This window comes from Lacerta agilis, chromosome 8 (genome assembly GCF_009819535.1).
Source record: "Lacerta agilis isolate rLacAgi1 chromosome 8, rLacAgi1.pri, whole genome shotgun sequence".
Classification (NCBI taxonomy): domain Eukaryota; kingdom Metazoa; phylum Chordata; class Lepidosauria; order Squamata; family Lacertidae; genus Lacerta; species Lacerta agilis.
The window spans coordinates 50,078,870-50,099,400 of NC_046319.1; the positions used below are offsets into that span (position 1 = coordinate 50,078,870).

At 44.6% G+C, this 20,531-nt stretch overlaps 1 protein-coding gene across 2 annotated transcripts in view; it reads right to left on the reverse strand.

Moving 5' to 3' along the window:
- Positions 1-13,311, reverse strand: part of GARRE1 (granule associated Rac and RHOG effector 1) — a 61,646-nt gene extending 48,335 nt beyond the window's left edge. Inside the window, exon 1 of one of the 2 annotated variants that reach the window (XM_033157382.1) lies at positions 13,126-13,311. The gene's annotated coding sequence lies outside the window, so the exon portion shown is untranslated. Of the gene's footprint in view, positions 1-5,063; positions 5,263-13,125 lie in introns of those variants that run through there. The other variant, XM_033157381.1, reaches the window with a different exon arrangement.
- Positions 13,312-20,531: the final 7,220 nt, after the last annotated feature.

Here is a 20,531-nt window from a genome sequence, read left to right on the forward strand (position 1 = left end):
CCCGTGGGGGCGGGGGGGGAGGCCGTTGGCGGGGCTGCGCTACTTCCCCCCGCTCGCTGCACTCGAAGACGGGGCTGTGCTCAAAATGGTTGAAACAACTTCAAGCAAATTGAAGAAATGTGGTCCTTCTCCCACCTGGCATTTGTTTTAAAGAAGTCCCTCCAACGGGGAAAGGAAGTGCCAGCCACCAGTGAATTGAGGCTGGCCAGCAACAGCACACTAACTTGAGTGAACAGGACTATTCCTGAGGTACCCTCCTTCCCCCCCCCCGCCACAATTTTTGTTTAGTTAGGGTTTTTTTTGCCTCTGTACGGAACAAAAGAAGTGCCCACCACCATGTGGCTGGCAGGCAAGGTCACTCACTCCAATTCCCCCACCAGATTTTTTTAAAATAGGCCTTCCATGTAAGGAAGCATCCACTGTCAGCTCCATGTGGTTGGTGGGCGGCAACAGCTCAGTGACTGTCTGGATTAAAGCTTCAGATTGCCCCGTGGACTGCAAGGGCAGCCTTCTTAGCACTATGGTACCCACAAGTGCTGAGCTGAAAGCCCCTGAAATACAGTTATTTTATAAGGGGATTGCAAACCACTGGGAAACATTTCCTACCTAAGCTGCATCAGATATAACAGCAGTTCTGGGGCATCTGCACTTACTTTAAACTAGACTTGCCTAGGTACCATTCCTCATATGAACAAAACAGGCAGGCAGAATTGAGAGCCAATGAAAGAAAAATCCTGCATCTCTAAGAACTAGAATATGTTGGTATTACACAATATGTAAACCACATATACTCAGCCAGTCACATAAAGACAAAATGCAGGTGCAAATATTGAGCATGTCAAAGCAGTTTCTTTTTCAGGACAGGGATAAACAAATCAGGAGTTGTTTATCATACGTGGTAAGCTAGGAATAAACTATTGGCTACCACTTGTAGCCCACCCATCCATTGGAATTAATGAAGTAAAATGCTTAGGGGACTGACTATATGAACAGCTCCCACAGAGATTTTTATATGCAGTTAATAGAGGAATAACTGATTCATGTTGCAGCTGTATGTACACTGAAGGAGATGAAAGTATGAATCATGCTAATGAGGTATACAATGGAAAGAAAAGGTCACAATGGTTCCTACTATATGCATCTGTATTCACACTATGACGGCAGGGGGAGAATTATGTCATCTGGACAATTTCTGACATTTAACATTTGGAGCTCAGAGAAACTGTCAGTACAGTGTCCAGGTATCAGCTCTATATTAAGTCCATGTACAATTCCTCCCAAACGAACTCTGAGCACACAGATGCAAAAGGAAGTGAAGGGGTGCAATCTTATGAAGACATGGTACCTGGTTTCACTACACACACAGAGTCACACGTGTCAAACACAGCTCTCAATCACAACAGCCAACCATTTTGCCCGGATGATGCATTCTCACTCAGCAGGCTGAAATTGATTCTTGTAACAATCTCTAAAGAGGAAAAGTTTCAATCTGAAATCATGCCAGAGGCAACAAAGACCCATGAATTGTTTCCTAGTATACCTGTGTGTGGGATTAATGAAAACCTTAATTAAGATCACTGTCTATAGCTGTGAACCCAGAAACATCCATCACATATATACTCCTCTCTGTAAGCTACAGCACACACTTTTGATGGGATGCACACCGCACTGGGGGGAGGCACACACCTAACAAATCCCCTAACTGAACACCCTCCCCAAGGAGGAGGAACAGAGAGGGCACAGCAGTCATAGGGTGAACTCACCTGTACCTAGTGCTGTCTCCTAAATCTACTAGAATTTGAACTATGATGTCCTTGATACAACTACAGTGGTACCTCTGGTTGCGAACGGGATCCATTCTGGAGCCCCGTTCACAACATGAAAAGAGCACAACCTGAGGTGCCGTATCTGCGCATGTGCACTGCGCAATTTGGCACATGCACAAAGCGCCATTTAGCGCTCCTGCACATGCGGGCCGAAACCCGGAAGTAACCCGTTCCGGTACTTCCAGGTTCGGCGAGTTTGTAACCCGTAGCAAACGCAACCTGCAGCGAACGCAACCCAAGGTATGACTTATCTTGAATGCTAATCTATCTTTTATATCACGTTGGGATTACTTCCTTTGGCCTCACTCTTGCCATTTTCTAGCAGCGAGTTTGCCCAACTAGATCAACTGCATTAAGCGTACTTTTAGAAGTGAACCACAATGTCATGCAACATGCAATAAAGGCTTATGGTAAACTTTGTGGCAGCTTTTGCAATTAGAATTTAGAATCAAGATCCAACTATCATAAAATTACCCCATTACAGAAGATAGGGGTTTCTCTCATTACAAGCATGATACAACTTTAATTTTTTACCACCTGTACAAAGATTTTCTTGGACTAGATGCCCAATTATTACCAATTATAAAAGTACTTGAGATCCTTCAGTACAGAAACTTACTCCAATGTTCAATGCTCATTGCCTTCAAAGAACTGCATGGGGGGGTCTTAAAGAAAAAAAGCAAAGCAATGCCACTGGTCTTTTTTGCTTCCCTTTCCCCTCTCAGTTGTGAAGGGGAAGAGCAAGGAAAAATAGACCCTTGTGAAACCTATCCCTATGCTCATTTACTCAAGAGTACGCCTCAAGACTTATGAGACTTGCTTCCAAGGGCCTCGTCTGCAACTATAAACATACAATGCCTCATTTAGAAGCTAATGTAAGAACCAGATCCCATTATAGACAAAAATACATAATTCCTTAGAGCTAAACTCAACAGCCACTTCCTCTACTGCCATTATAATCTGTTGAACTGCAACCATTCATTTCTTAAAACTGTTCCAAGAGCATACCTTATCTGCCAAACAAGTATATATTTACAATCTGTTTCCACACTTCTTTAAATAAGAATTATTCATTTGCATAACACTTTGATTACTGTAAGATACAGTGTGGAGACTATCCATCTGGAAAAGCAGAATACTTAGTTTGTTATCAGAAACCAATGACTAGAAGCACTACAAAAATGATATGGGGAAGCAAATTCGCAACCATGACTCTATAGAATTTTAGTTACAGGTGGGTAAAACGAAAGCTCATACCAGGAACAAACTCAGTTGGTCTCTAAGGTGCTACTAGAAAGAATTTTCGATTTTGTTTTGTCTATAGAATTTTGTATTGTAACGGAAAATCTTTTCCGCAACAGTATTATAGACAATTTTTAAAATTTAAAATGCATTAACACCAAGAAAGAAATTAAAGCCCCTCACAAGTGAGGGAGGGGGAGTACTCAGTAATATGTTAGGTTTGCAAGCTGTAGAATCTGATGTCATGTGCATTTCAGTACTTTTATTCAATAAAAAACAAAGTGAGATGATATATTTTACAACTATGGAGTATACCATTCAGAACTCTACAGTGATAGCCTTCCAGTTTAATGCCAAGAATTACTATGTTAAGGGGCTTCTTAATGTTAAAGAACACAGATTTTGCTAAAAGTAGTCTGAACTACATATCGCTTATTGGTATATTTGAAGGAAATTAATGAAAATTCAACCGCATTCTAAAAAGCTGTTACCAATATGATTCTCTCTCTAAAGAGCAGCTTTATTGGTCCATATTTTTGTGATTAGGTAAAATAATCTTTTACCATTCTAACAAAACATATACTGCACCCTTGTACCCCAAACAACAAATCATTCACCAAGGGTATTGTGTTAGAGTGAGGAAATCACAGCTGAAGACAGTTTACCAGGCACTGATAAGATGCTTCAACAAACAAAACCTTCAGAGATGTCCCCAGCTTTAGAATAAGCCAAAACCTCCCAGCAGTATTACAATCAGCATCATCCCCCACATCAGCCAATTAAAGGGATATCCCTACATCACACCTAAATAAGATCACCCTAGAATTGCTAAAACCCACAGATTCAGAAGGAGTTCCAAAACTACCAACATAGGTTCAGTCTTCCCAACCTTTTGAGACCCCAAACCCTCCTTTAGGCTAAACATGCATTGAGGAGTTTATTTTACCATTTGTAATGTGGCAATGCCGCAAGGGTCAGGCTGCAACCAAGCCAACCAGCTGAAGACCAAGGGATTAGACAACACCTAGCAATGCATGTCAACTTTAAAAGCGCAAGAGGGGGGGTGAGGAGGCTCCTGCCAGCGTTGGACAAAAAGGGGTTCACAGGCTAACATTTCCAGTTCCTAGCTTTCCGAAAATGATCACAAGCGCCAGGGAGAAATAGAGGGAGAGCGCTTGTAAGGCAGAGAAGAGGGTGTCCTCACCCAAGCCAGGAATCCCGGGGCCCTTTTCTTGGCCTGTGTGACGGTGTCATGTTTTGCTCTGGGAGGCTGGCTCCAGGGAGCGAGAGAGAGATTAGAGCAGGCCTCCCCCCCCCTCCCTGCCTCCGAGGGCCTGGCACACTAGTAGCCAGCCTCCCGGCCTGCCCTCACACGCACTGGCTTTTCTCCCTCCTAGAGAGAGCTGCTGCCCGGAGAGGAGCCTTCTTCGCAGGGCTGGGTCACTTATTCTGCACAGGAAGATGCATTGGAATTCGCGCAGGCGCAGTCCCGCTCGGAATTAGCCCACCTTAAAATAAATAAATAAGATAAAAAAGGGACGGAAGACCGCGGGGGTGGGAGGGTCCCTCTAGAAACCCCTTGCCCCCCCCCAAACGGATTGCAGAGCTTTCCCCTCTCTCTGAAACCCCCCAAAGCGAGGGGGGAAGATAGGTGTGGGGGTCTAGGCTCCCACAGCGACCCCTCCCAGGGACTGCCTAAAGGTTTCCCCCACCTCCCCATTCGCTTTCTCCTCCTGCTGCTGCAGCCCCCTCTCCTCAGCCGCTGCCCCCCGACAAACACAGGGCCTTTTGCCGAGCGTCTCCCCTCCCCCCCCCCCCCACAGTGGGGCAGCGTGGTTCGTGCGCCTCAACCCCCCCACCACCACCACCGCACCCCGGCCTCCCCTCATTCCCTCACTACGACGGCGCCCTCTCGTCCGCCCGCCTGCCCGCCCTCCGTGAGGCAGCTCCAGGCCCGGAGGAGGAAGGCGGAGGCTCCCCGCTCGGTCCGCTCACCTGCCCGCCGCGGCTGACAAGCCTCCCCAGGCCGAGCGACGAGAGCCAGCCGCGAGCAGCAGCCCCTTCCCCCGCCCAGGCCGGGCTACGCTTCGCTCGGGGAGCGTCGTCGACGGCGGTGGCGGCAGCAGGCGGTTGGAGGCGGCGGCAGTCCGGAAACGCCAACAGCAGGAGCGGCGGTGGCGGCGGCGACTCCTCAGCCGGGCGCCGAGGGGGAGGGGCTTGGGCGGGGAATGACAGGCTCGGGGCGGGGCCGAGAGCAGGAATGCGGGGGGAGGGGCCGAGCAGCGCTGCATTATTTATTAGTCCTAGTACGTAGTCTTATTTATTAGTAGTATTAGTGCTGCATTATTCATTAGTAACAAGTATTTTTTTTTATTTTAATTAGGTATTTATCTTCCGGAGGTGGGGCCGTGCTTATCTCTTGCGGCAAAGAACAGCGAGTTTTGTGTCAAGTTAAAAGCGCGGTCCTAAGCATAGCAGTTCGAATTAAAGCACGGCAAAGTGCAAGTAGATAAATAGGTACCACTCCGGCAGGAAGGTAATCGGCGTTTCTGTGCACTGCTCTGGTGCGCCAGAAGCAGCTTAGTCATGCTGGCCACATGACCCGGAAGCTGTACGCCGGCTCCCTCGGCCAATAAAGCGAGATGAGCGCCACAGCCCCAGAGTCCTGACTGGACCTAACAGTCAGAGGTACCTCTACCTTTAAGCATACCTACTCAGGTGTAAGTCTTACTGCATTTCAGCAGGGCTTACTCCTGAGTTAATAGGTTAGGATGCCTAACACATTTATTCAGGCATAAGAATATTGTTGTTATTACCTTCCAGAGGCGTGGCCGCGTTACATTCTTGCAGCTGAAAACAAGTGGTGTGACACCTTAAAGGTGCCGGCCTAACTATGTCTGCTAAGAAGGGTAAGTCCTATTGCATTTAATAGGGCTTACTCTCAGATAAGGCTGCACAACACATTTACTCAGGCATAAGGTTATTATTATTGCCAACCACTGTTTTATTGTGTTTACATTAGTAACCCTGTTCCACAGTAGTTATTCATTAAAAACATGTAATATAAACATTAAAACAGATTAAATGTGACAACTCCCACACCCAGACGATTATGATTTATTGATTCGGCTTGCATCCCATTCTTCCATTTGAGAGCTCAGAACATCTTCAGTTAATATTATCATTACTCATCTTCCAGAGGTGTAGCCATGATAAGCGCTTGCAGCCCAAAACGGGTCTTGTGGCAACTAAAAAGTGTGGTCCTAACCATGCCTACTCAGAAGTTAGTCTTATTGCATTCAATGGGACTTGTTCCCAGTTAAGTGTTTAGGATGCCTGTTGCATTTATTATGGCATAAGCTCTGCCTCATATATATGTATGATGTGGGTGTTGTTAACAGGAAGGACGGAAGTACCAGTATTTTAAATGCTGAAAATCACGTTATTGACAGTGGCCATTCACACATGCAAAGCGACAGTTCCTCTTGATAACACAGACATCTTTTTAGCATTGGTGTCAATGAACAGCTAGTACAATTAAAAAAACAAAACATTGTGTTGATTCAGTCCGCAGGTGGTGGCACTGAATCTGCAGCAGTTTCAAGGTGCAGTCTCTCTTTGAAGTTCAAGAGTTTCTGCCTTAAGTTCAGTTGCTTTACACCAGGGGTAGGCAATCTAAGGCCCGGGGGCCAGATGCGGCCCAATCGCCTTCTCAATCAGGCCCATGGACGATCCAGGAATCAGCGTGTTTTTACATGAGTAGAATGTGTCCTTTTATTAAAAATGCATCTCTGGGTTATTTGTGGGGCGGGGCCTGCCTGGTGTTTTTACATGAGTAGAATGTGTGCTTTTATTTAAAATGCATCTCTGGGTTATCTGTGAGGCATAGGAATTTGTGGACCGGCCCACAGTTGAAAAAGGTTACTGACCCCTGCTTTACACAGCATCCTGGGAGGCTGAAATATTTTTGCACTGGGGAAACAAGACCTAGGGAATTAACTGGTCCCACAGATTCTTTGGGTAGCAGGGCTTCTGGAATCAGCCCACCTTCCCGTCCCCTCCTGAATATGCCCTTTCCCTTCTAATTCAGGGTCCTCACATGTGTAATGTTTCTGGGTCAACAACAGATATAAAGAATTAGGAGTAGTTTTATAAAACAAGTTTTATTCAGAGTAGTCTCCAAGACCCCCTGCTGGAACTGAAACTCAAGGCCTAAGGAACTGCCCGTGGTCCTGTGACTCCAGAGTAAGTCCTCAGATTGCCAAGCTTTTAACATTAGGGGAGTGTCAATTACAAGCTCTATCATTACATCTCACACCTTGAATAAGTTATAAAATGTGAACAAAAAATGAAATTATAAAAAACCCATAAGATTATTACTATAGACATACGGTATATGTTGATTCTGCTGCATGAACTGCATAGACACAGATGTATCTACTATGGAACTTAACTGATCTTGGCTAATGAATTACACTATACATTTTGCACTCTACATTTTAGCACATCTCTCTATAAGTCGATCTGGATATTCTATCTTTCTGGTAGAACACCTCAATGTTTCTTCCACAATAACCAGTAACCAGAAACCAGATATTTGCTGGTTTCAGTTTTGGCCTTGACAGACCTTGATAATCCTTTTCAGATAAAATATTCACATGAGCACCAGTGTTCAGTTTAAATGAGACAGATATCTCATTCACCTGCATAGAGAGGGTCCAGTCGCTTTCACTAGTCTTTCTTGCTTTTGCTACATCAACATACAACTCATCTGAAATATCTTCCAACAGTGTGCACCTGATATTTCTTTTTCTCTCTGGCTTGGTAACACATTGCAAAATTATTCCCACAGTTAAAACAGCTCCCCCCCCCCCAATGTTCTACGGTTCAGTACCATGCTGCATTCCACATTTTTTGCATGCTTCTTTCTTTTGTATTATTATTATTATTATTATTATTATTATTATTTATACCATGCCTTTTTCCCTGACGGAACTTTAGGTGGCTCAAAGATATTCCTCTTCTCACAGTGAGAGAAGCTATTTCCACTTTTGAAACTAGCTTCCTTATACTCTGCTCCATAATATGCAGAGTATGGACAATATTTCTGGCCTGTGCTTTTACAGTTCCTGAGCACCTGCAAATCTGAATAGTTTCGTCCAGGGGCAGATCCCTCTCATGCAACTGCTGCTCTCTGAGGACATTGTCTTTGATGCCACAGATTTATTTATGTTTATTACATTTATATGCCACCTTTATATTCCAGGTTCATTTTGTACCTTACAGCCTTTGGCCAAAGCAATCACTTATCTTGGACTAGTAACAGCTGTGTGCAGCTGAATGCATGTACATTTTATTATGCTTTTTTCCCTTATGTGCAGCATGTGTTTTTTTTCTATGTCTTTTGCAGAAAGGGAGAAATATAGATTATTTTTAAAAAATCAAATTTGAATTCAACAGAACATTAAGATTAGCATTTACATTACTGCAAATTTGTCCTTTTCAAAACATTCCGCTGAATAGGAAGGAAAGGAAATATGTGGACTGCCCACATAAAAATCCAACAATAGTATTTAGAGAGAGGAAGCCAACCTTTAGTACTATAACAATGAATGAAAAATGCCTGTTGGTCTTTGTTTTGAGATGGAGCCTTTTATACTCCATCAAAATATCCCTATCAACAAAATGTTGAGTAAAATATAACTGTGTGTTGGCTTAACACTTCTTAGAAGTGGGGCTGCTTTGTTTCTTTTACAGATGTCATATTAGTATGTGTTGGAGTAATAAATTTAGAGTACAGTTTTTTGAGAAGTGTAAAGCTAGGCACTGTAACATCAACATAGCTTCCTTACATTGTCATAACTTGGAGTTATTCTGACATACGGGGCTCAGCAGCAATCCTATCCTGCCAGTATAACTTGGGGATAGAATTGCCCCATACATAGGAGCCAACTCCTAGGGGCCAAGGTCCCTTCCCCCCATAAAATATTTGAGCCCCCCCCCCAAGTTAATGGGCATTGTCATTCAAATGGTATATGTGTGTTGCATCATGTGATCGATTATGCAGGGCTTACCTGTCCCCACCCCCATGTTTTATCCAACTTGGCACCCCTGGTTCCATATATTAGTTAAACCATAATAGGTGCAAAACAGATTGCAGATTGCACCCAGGGCTGTTGGGACAAAAAGCAAATTGTGTCTGTTCCCCCATTTAAAAATAAAAGCCAGAGTTGTTTGGGAAAGCAAGTCCCCTATGCAGCAGAGAGCAGAACTAAGGAGATACAGTACTGTATGTGGTAGTCGTTATATTGGCAGAGATGAGGTATAAATTTAGATGCTGCCCTAGTCAAGAGAAGCCAAATTGCCTAGCAAGTCTTAGTGTTTAACCCACCTAACCTGCAGAAGCTGGATCCCATCTATATAACAAAAGTCATCTCCCACCTCACCCCCGTGGCACACACATAACTCTGCATAGGATCAGAAAGCACACAGGTTTCAATTAAAGACTTACGTATGTTTCTGACTCCCATCTTCTCTGCACACTTACCTGGGATGAGCATCGTTAAGCTCAAGTAAACATGCCTAAGCTTGGGGCTATTCTTTCTCATATTGAAATCAATTGAGCACTAGAAGTGCTCTGTTTGGCCTTTAAAGTTGGACAGAGGACTGGCCATGCCATTTCAGAAATAAAACGATACACATTCCTTCATTTCTTAACATGTGTTTGTGTGGAATGGGGTGAGGCCCAGGTTGTGAATTTGTGATGAGCCCAGCAAAATACTCATTGGGTACTGCATAGGCCTGTAGCTGGGGGCAGGGGGGTGACCCCCCTGAATGTTCTTGCCCCCTCCTTTTTTCAAACAAATAATTAAATTTGTTGCAGAAAAATTAAAAACAAACAGGAAATCCTTTGTTTTAGTTCTCAAGGGCACAAATGCTAATATTTTGGGGTGGGTTGGCAATGGAATCTGCCTAATATGAAAACATCACATGAGAAGGGCCAGGAGGCAGAGCTTAAAATGGAAGGAATTTTGACAAGTCTGGTCAATTTGTTTTTAAGTATCTAAATTCACTGTTGAAGGACTCAGAAGGTAGGCAGACTTTCCCTGCCTGACAAATGAGATGGCAAACAAACACCTGCTACTGTATATGACTATGATATCCATTCAAGAGCTATTATTCATCAAGGAGGTGGGATTCTGGGAGTTTCTGCTTGCTGGGCTGAGGAACTATTGGCCATGGGGGTGTATTTTTTAGGTCTTGTCAGGTGGGGGTGCAAAAGATATGAAGCTATATTTTCCCCTGGCTGGAGGAAATGCAGGTCCCCAATTCATCACCACCATTATTACCATTGTAACTTCAAAGCAAACATTCATCATAAGTTTGTTTTCTGGAAGTAAATCCAGAACAGCAGCTATTCTGTGCAAAGCAAGGTGGTGGCACCGTCCTTCCCTGATGAAGAGAACATTGGATCTAACCCTTTGTCTACTATCAGTAGACTGCTGTTTTGGAAGGAGAAGTCAGCAAGAAATTCAACTGACTTGCACCAACAGATTTAGGTAACTCTAAACCTGCACAGCCTCAAATTTCTTCATACCCAGGGGGTCTACAATGTTTGGCCATACATGGAAGTTCCACTGTTCCAGTTGATGTAATCAAAATCTGGCCCCTTTTCCCTTATGGGGTATAGAAGAGCCCTTGTAGAGTCCTCCATCGGTAGGAGAATATAACAGAGGCCAACCAGAGAAGATTGAGAAGCAAAGCAAGCTTGCTGTTGCAACAGGGTGTTTGCCCTACACACAGGAGAGTAGGGGAAAGACCTAGAACAAAGGAGTGCCTCCCCTTATATAGAAATTTGAGATTGCCCACGCAAGACCACCCCCAGAAACATGATACAAACGTTACAGAAGGGGTGTAACCCAAGACCACCACCCCAAATACATCATACCTACATCACAGAAAAAGGCAATCTCCAACAGGTTGTTTTTCTCCTGCCTGCCAGTTTACTGTACAGTGGTGCCTCGCAAGACGAAATGAATTCGTTCCGCAAGTGCTGTCGTACAGTGGAAATTTCGTCTTGCGAAGCATGGTTGGAGGAAGCGCGGTTTGACAAAAAAAGTCGCAAAACGTTTTCGTTTTGCGAGTTGTGGCCATAGGGAAATTCGTCTTGCAAGTCACCGTTTCGTTAGCGAATGCCTTTCGTCTAGCGAGTTTTTCATCTAGCGAGGCATTCGTCTTGAGAGGTACCACTGTATATGATAATGCCTTATCTGATTGCCTTTCCTGGGTAGCCCCATTCCTTGGAGATGGTAAATACTTAGTTCCTGAATCTCTTACGCATATTGATAGTGCGCTCATCTTAACATATACTTGCCAGACTGTATTTACAGGGAGGTGTAAGTCCCAAAGAGAATTGGGAAGCTTTTCCTATTGTCTTCTCTCCTTGCAGAGAAATACTTGGTTAGCTGGGAGTCAAAATGGTGCTGCTTCAGACATGTAGCCCATACATTCATGTACATGTTTGCTTGGTACACTTCTTAACAATTATTATATATAAAAGACCTTAATATTCTTACAACACTGTCTTAAATCTTAGGAGTGGCTGGAGTACTCAGTTAGTAGAGACGTTACTTCTTCATTATAGAAAAAAATCCTGTTGCAAACTCTGACTCAGCATTTGTAAATGCAGGAGACTCTGAAGGGAAGCAGGCAAATGTTTTCCAGGCACACAAAGTAAATTGCCCATAAAAGTGCAATGGATAGTTTCAGGAGCAACCAAAGCGAGGATCAACAGGAGAAGCTATTCAGAGGAAAAAATGCGTAGCCAAGTGGTGGGAAATAACAGATACTATGTGAAATGTATTGCTGAAGTAACTCAGTTTTTAGTGGTCAATCAGTTGTCTTTCAGAGGCGATTCAGGGTGTAAACAATCAGGAGTAGATGCAGGTGGTTTCTTTTTATAATTAGCTGCATTTTCTATGAGATTTTTTTTTTTAATTGCAACAAATTGTGAAAACAATTCCTGCAAGTGCTAAATATACTAGCCCTGAAATCCAAAATGAAATTCACAGCAGTTGTAGATATTTTTCTGGAGCAAATGGTTTAAAGTACTTGTGTTGTGTTGTGTTGTTGGTTGATGAGACTAGGGACAAACAAGACATTGAAGATATAGGGTTATTTCTGATTTTTTAACAACCTTTTTGTGTTAATTGATGGCACAATTAGAATTGTTGAAGTTGCTTAGTGAAAATGTTTGAATGTGCATAAGTTGCAGGACAGCTCCAAAAATAAGGGTTAATTAAAAACATTTCAGAGTTTTGTCTTTAAAAGGACCTGCCAGATTAACTGTCCCCTTAATCAGCTCCATTACTTTTGTCCACCCCTCCCCTCAAACTTTTAAACTGGCACCGGTCCTGCACCTAAGATGTTCCCAATAAAGGTAAAGGTACCCCAGACCATTAGGTCCAGTCGTGGACGACTCTGGGGTTGGGGTGCTCATCTCGCTCTATAGGTCGCGGCGTTTGTCCACAGTCAGCTTCCGGGTCATGTGGCCAGCATGACTAAGCCGCTTCTGGTGAACCAGAGCAGCGCACGGAAACGCCGTTTACCTTCCCGCCAGAGCAGTACCTATTTATCTACTTGCACTTGACGTGCTTTTGATGTTCCTATTGGGACAAGATGTTCCCAATAGACCGTGCCAAAAATGTACTTTTAGATTCTGTTACATTATATTGAAAAAGGAAAAACAGTCATATGTTAGTAACTAGAAGAAGAAGAATAAGAAGAAGAAGAAGAGGAGGAGGAGTTTGGATTTGATATCCTGCTTTATCACTACCCGAAGGAGTCTCAAAGCGGCGAACATTCTGCTTTCCCTTCCTCCCCCACAACAAACACTCTATGAGGTGAGTGGGGCTGAGAGACTTCAAAGAAGTGTGACTGGCCCAAGGTCACCCAGCAGCTGCATGTGGAGGAGTGGAGACACGAACCCGGTTTCCCAGATTATGAGTCTACCGCTCTTAACCACTACATCACACTGCAATGTTGAGATAATACTTACAAAGGGGTGTGAAGCAGTTGGACATATTATACTTTTGAGGACTCATCCTTCCAACACAGTCTTTCCCAAACTTCTAGTAGCTAAGAGCAGGATCCATTATGGAGTTGTGGCAGAATCACCTACCACCAGCAGATAGGTGCAAGCCCAGAGCAGCATAATCACGCAGGGATGCAGCAGACAGCTTCCTCTGGGGGTGGATGCTTTGGGTTTAATTTCTTTCTTGCAGCTCTCAGTTTGGGAGTTCTCAATCTCATGAATGGACGCCTAACATGCTATCACTGAACAATGCTGTTTGACAATGCTACTGCACAAGCCAGCTGGTCTGTTAAAAGTAAATGTCACAAATAATCTTTTCCAGCCATCAGGGCAGGAAGTGTCCCATTGTTCTGCTATCCTGGCCAGCTAAAGTCCTTTTTTTTCCAGAGAAGTGGTTTAAAGTTATTTGTTGCTAGATGAAACTGCTGACCCACACTTGTGTCCCTGGGGGTATGAATAACAAACTATTCATCAAGTATTGTCCTGGTCAGCTTTACTGTAGGAAAATGTTTGAGGAGGCAGTGATGGCTGGCAGCCTAGAAACCCACATCACTCTCTAAACAAGTCTGCTAGCCATGGCCATAGGCAGGCCCCTCTCCATATATCTCTGGAATGGCAAGTAGGGGCTGGATTTGGCCCTGGGCGCTAGTTACTCCTCCATTAATATATGGCCTGAGGTTCCACCAAAAAATGAGTGCCTCTTAATTCATTTCCACCAAACAACAGAATAAACACCTGGTTGATAGAACTGGAAGGCATTCAACAGGACGTTTAGTTGATCCCATGCTCCGAGGCAAAACATCCTCTACTTAAAAGCATCCCTCGTAAATATTTGTCCAACCATACTGAAAACCTCTCAGTTTATTCCAGGGCTGAACCACTCCTAAAAGCAGGAAGCTCTAAGTGACATTTCATTTAAATATAACCTCCTTCCACTGATTTTCTTGCCTTATCCACTGTAGTTGACCTTTTCCCCTTTTCACCTATTATTTGCAAACTGTCAACATACATCCAACTTTAATATTATTTCTCTTGTCTGAACATGCCCAGTTACTCCATCCCTTCTCGATGTAGTTTGCTGTTTTATCACCAAGGAGGTCTCCAGGACTTGACCTCTGCAGCATACTTCCCCCAGCCATCTTCTCCAGTGCCATCCCCCCTCACCTTTAGAGATGGACTGACACAAAGAAATGGAGCATGCACATGATCCAAGACAGGAGGGAGGGCCACATGTCTCTTTCTGCACAGAGGGACATGCATGCACAAACACACCCCACCCAAACAGTCCACACTCTGCATATTAACAACTTAGAAATTCATACAAACTGCACCCACACCTCGCATGGAAACATGGCAAACTCTCACACTCCTGCCCTCTCACACACTCAAAAGCAGACACACACACACATAGCGCTCTCTCTCTCTCTCTCTCTCTCTCTCTCTCTCTCTCTCTCTCTCCCCAGCTGTGAAGTGTGCAATCTGAAGAGTAAAAGACATATTTTCTCCCCGCTCTCTGCCCTGTCTCCAATCACAGTGGTGCAATGGGGAGGTACACACCTGCTAAAGATACTGGCTATCAAATGGTGGACTTAATTAGAGACCCAGCAAGACAATTAAATAATTCAGCATTGCGAAAGGGCCATAGCTCAGTGGCAGAGCATCTGCCTTGCATGCAAAAGGCCCCATGTTCAATCCCGGGGGCAGCATCCCCCAGTGGGGTTGTGAATGTTCCCTGCCTGAAACTCTGGAGAGCTTCTGCCAGTCAGTGTAGACAAGGCTGGGCTAGGTGGACCAGTGGTCTGATTCAGTATACGGCAGCTTCCTGTGTTCCTAACACAATCACACACTGTTGCTGTACAATCTCTATGCCTGTTAGAAATATGGTGGTGGTAATTCAATGCATTATGTCTAGGGCGGTACTTTGATTGTGGTGGTCTGAATCCCAAGTGACCTTCCTTCCTTCCCATTTTAGCCAGATCAGGGTGCAGACATGGGATGTATTTGTACTAAAGAAGAACAATGTCCTGAACACATGTATTGTACTCACTTTGTAAGACACGGTGATTCAGATGTCTCGAGTTTTGGTTATTTTGCTGGTTTCCATCATGAAACCATTAGCAAAAAGGAAGTCTTTTGCAAAACCACAAAAATGCAGTTTCCAACCTGATGTGTCTGGCAAAGTAATTTGCATGACTTTTGAACTACAGGAGGAGCCAGTGCATTCTGTTTGGCTGACTGAGACATGGTTACATTTTATTAAATGCCAGCAGTGGTCTTGATGCTGTTTGGGATGTGACAGGAACATGGAAAACTCGTGGCCCCGAATGTGCCACTTGGGAGAGACAGTGCTTCCTGGACCCAATACAAGAGCATCGTTGCCCCACCTCACACTCCCTTGCTGCATCAAAATGATGTTCCCAGTAAGCCTCTACTTATCACACACCTGCTCCTTCTAATTGCAGGAATACCCTTCTCCATTCCCCTAGGTCAGAGAAATTGGAGAGAGGCTCTGTTGGTGGTATGGGAGTCCTGGAAATGTTAGGCCCATGGGTGTGGCCAAGGGGGGCAGGGGAGGGCAGCTGCCCTCCCAAACAACAAACAAACAAACAAACAAATAAAACATAGCTAACTGAGGTTCTGCCCCCCTTGCTACACTCATGGTTAGGCCCCAAGAGTGCATGATGTTTGCCTGCCCTCTCTATGGCACTTATTAATTGCCACTTTGGCAAAGGACTGTAGCTCAGTGGTAGAGCCCGTTTTGCATACAGAATGTCCTGGGTTCGATCCCCATCGCCTCCAGGTATGGGCTGTCTGAAAACCCTAGAGAACCACTGCCAGTATGGCGCTAGCTGAACAAAGGTCTGACTCTGGACGAAGCAGCTTCCGATGTTCGTATGATGGGTTCTTTTATCCTTGGGGGGCTTTTAATGTACTGACATAGAGAAGCCTTCCACCAACTGGTGCCTCCATCATCGCCAGCCAACATGGCCATTGTGTTGTTGTGTATGTGTTTGCCATTCGGGTCCTGATACCCACTTAGTTTGCTCCTAGCCTCCTGGTGCTCATCTTGCAAATTGTTTGGGACCAGGTTATTAGGAGGGACCCTCAACAGAGCTGGCTTGTCCATGAGGCAGGATGAGACAGCCGCCTCAGGAAACAGATTTGCCTGTTGTTGCTCCCTGGGCTCCTTTGGGCAGTGTGTGTGCAGGCAGGTGGCAGACGGTGGCATTTTCAGTTTGACCTTGATCAGCGTGGTGCAACGTCCTGGGCCCAGCCCTGACCCTCAGCCAGACATAGAGGCCTTTAGGCCTCTTGTCATTCTTCCCTAACTCCATAATGACTCTTTGAGAGTAGCAAAAGGCAAGAGGCAGATTCTGATCTATGCTGGGATGGGCTATGGCAGCTCCAAGCTCTGGCAGAGCATAATAATGTCAATGGGCATATGCCAGACCTGGTTGCCTCAAAGCCATTAGGCACCCACATGCAGCCCATGACCCTCAATAGACCTGGCTCCAGTAACATACACCTATTATTATTATTATTATTATTATTATTATTATTATTTTCTAATTAGACTTGAGTTACAACTATATTGTTTTAACTGTGGAAATTAAAAATCTTACCTGTTTAGCCACCTGTGTGCTGAAACCTGTACAGAACATAACATTGAATATTTATTCAGAAAGCTTACACCATTAGACAGGCTGCACTGTCTGCATTAGACAGAAAAGATCATGATATGCGGAGAACATGTACAAAACAGAATTTGCACGTCAGAGTTTTTTGTATTGATACCAAGTCTGCACTGGCATCTGCTGGCCAAAACAGAATATTGCATGCAGCAAATTCTGCACCTGTAAAATCCTCACACCAACCACGTCATGCAATGTTGCTACCCTGATGTCACTTCATAATAGTAAAAATGGTATGCTGTACATAGAGAGGGAGGGAGGGGGGAAATACTACACGTTGTGTGTGCAGCTGTGGCATGCATTATGCTTATTTTTCTCCATTTTTTTATTGAAGTAAAGCAAATAAAACCCTTATGTCACTTAATCACAGTAAAATTGTGGGGGAGGGGAGTTGGCACACCTGCACTGTGAGTCTCATGTTTGTAAAATAAATTGGTGTTTTTTTACTTTTACTTCTTTTTAATGGCGTGACAAATTATTGTTTTTAAAATGTCCCGTCCCCGCCCCCGCCCCCGTCGGAGCGAAAGCCACTTTCCTCCTCCTCCTCCTCCTTGGTATTTTCATAAAAGAATAGCTGTGATTCCACGTATCCCATACCTGACTGGCAATGAAGGGTAGCATTCAATTGAAATTAATGGACCTAAGTTAGTCATGCTCATTCACTTCAGTTATCTAAACATGAGTAGGACTAGCACTGGCTACAGCCCAATAGTGGAATTCAGTGTCCTGCTAATACCAGCGTCCCATCAGCACAAGCATTTTCTGCTTGCCAAATGGAACAATCTCTCTGCGTGCCACAAACTGTTATGGGAGTTTTCAATACACCCCACCTCCACTGCTGCAGCCATTGGAGGGTGCAGGGGAAGAAGGCAGAAAGCTCCATTGTGCTAGCATGACTTGTTGCTCTGGCTCCCACTGGCATAACTTTTAATAACATAACAGTTTAATCCTGCCCTCTGAGTAGTCTATATTCCAGACTTAAGTTACTGTTGTGAAATCATCTTTTCAAATGCAAAGAGAGATCCCTCATTGGGGAGGTAGCTACCGGGTACACTCGGGTACACTCGCTCTCTGCATGCTAATGCCATTTACTTAAGAGGCTAGTAATTCTGAATCATGTCTGAGTTTTAACCCCTTAGGGCACAATATTGCCTGCACCCTAACAAGAATAAAATTAAAAAGAAAAGGCTTGTTAGTGATGAACTAATTATTATGCATTTAGCTCTGTCATATTTTTTGACATAGTCACATCTACCGGTATTTAGGAAAACAAATAGGGCCCCCAAAAGAGCTGTGCAGAGGGTCCCATGGGCCATAAATCTGTCACTGTTTTAGTGGGAATCTTAAGATTACAAGCCTTTCTTTTGCTTCATTCTGAGTCAAGCCACCACCTAGGTAATCCTGGGACCTCATTGTGGATGACCAGGTTACCCACAGGCATAGCTGTCAAGTCTCCCTTTTTTTTGCAGGAAACTCCCTTATTCCAAGCCGTTTCCCGCTGCTATCCCTGATTTTTTATATCCCTTAAATTTCCCTTATTTCAAAGGGAATATTCTTCTCCCCAGGCACATCTCTACCCTGTGGCACCAGTGGCACGGGGAACCAGGGCCTGGCGGCAAGTTGAGTGTCCGGGAAGGAGAGTTGGAGTCCGGGGAGAGCAGAGCTTCTCCCCCTCTGCAATCCTAGAGTGCCGCTGAGGGAGGAGGAGGAGCCGGAGGAGGAGGAGAGTTTAATTTCCCGTTTTTTTCTAAGGAAGCAGCTCCTCTCCCTCCCCCTGCTGGCCAGGGACTGGGAAGACCTCGCCTCCTTGCAGCCTCAAAGCAAGCGGGAGCCATTTCCCGCGCTTACAGGCGTCGTAGCCCACGGGCAGCGTTTCCAAAATACAGTAGGCCTACTGCGCGCGTTCACACCAGTGCCGCCCACTTTTGCTTCTGGTTCCGCCCACCACTGCCATGTGACTGTCCCCGGGATAGGTGAGGCTGCTGATCCCTTATTTTCAAATCCGAAACTTGACAGCTATGATGCCCACAGGAGATGTAGCAAACAGCAGTATTGGAATAAAGAAACAAAAATAACAGCACACATATACCATGATGTTCAAAACTCCCCACTTCCTCCTAATGTCTAGATGTGTAAATGCAAGTCATCCTCTGGTCTTCCCTCACAGGTAACTCCAGGAGACGATCCTTCACTTGGATAAGCATCCTTTGCTTTACTTGCCAAGCTACTGTACAAGAATTAAGGCTGTTGCAGTAAAGCAGATCCAGCAGGTGGCAGCAAACAGGTTTCCATGACACTCTTGATTTTCACAGCTTCAGTAATAAGAACTTGAGAAGAGTCCTGCTGAATGAGACCAAAGGGTCCTGTTTTCACAGTGGACAACCAGATGCTTATGGTATGGTTACCAGACGTCCCCGTTTCCCGGGGACAGTCCCCGGATTTACAAATCTGCCCCCGGATTTCCTTTAATGTCCCCTGATTTATATTTTAAGTGTTGTAGATTTATTAGTAGGGAATTAATGTTGTGTGATTGGTTCAATGACACAAGACACATCATATGGGGACTTTTGGCAAGGCAAAATGGTGGGTGCCACGGCAGCGAGCAGCTCCTGAAGCCAGCCAGAGCGAACTGCGCTACCAGGCTGGCTCCGGGCTGCTGAGACTGCAACTGCCACTGCCGAGGGGGACGCCCAGCGCATCAGCTGGGGGAACCGCTAACACACACCCCCATGACCTAAATCGAACCAGGAGAGTGCCCGGCCACCCTGCTGACTGCCCAGCGGTGCTCCGGGCCCCGTAAAAACCCCGCAGCTGATGCAGGGAGGAGGAGAGGAGAAGGAGAAGGAAGAGAAAGAAAGAGGAAGGAGAAAAAAGAGGGGACCTGTTGCCGCCACTGAAGAGCACACGTAGGAGAACACCGGGAGTGCAAGGACACGTGGCTGAGCCCAGGCCCGAGCCGAGCCTACTCCACAGCAGCTAGCACGCCAAGAGAGCAGGCCGGGGCCCAGAGGAAGGCCATGCGACAGAGGAGACCACAGAAGAAAAGATATTCTTAATTTTTTAAAAAAATAATTTTTAAAATGACTTTTTTTCTCTTTTCAAAAATAAAAAAGTGTTCCCGGATTATTTGAAAAAAATAATAATCTGGTAACCATGGGAAACCCACAAGTGGGACCTGAGAGCAACTCCACCAGGCCAGTGGGCTCCATGTGTGCATTCAGCAATACAGTATGTCATTGATGCAATAATAGTGCATTAGTGATGAATTTATACTGGACTGTCCACACATCATTCTGTTTTATTAGTTGCCCTGCAATGCTTCCCATGTTCCCATTTGGAGGGACACTCTTGCACTGCAGCACAAAAAGTAAAAAAAATCTGGAACATTTGTGGTATTAACTTATTATTATTATTACAGTAAAGTCATTTCTTGGCCACTTTATATTTTTTAGAAAAAAATAATCTCAAGGCAGTGCATAATCTACATTAAAACATCAAATAAAACAATCCAGAATAAAACATTAATGAAGAAAGTCAAATATAAACTTTCAAAGCAAGGTAATTAACAGGAAACTAAAATACTATCTTAAAGATTTCAAATTAAAACATTACAAAGGAGGTCAACTACAGAATGCACATCTAAGCTAGCAAAGTGAACAAACTTATCTTAAACATTTA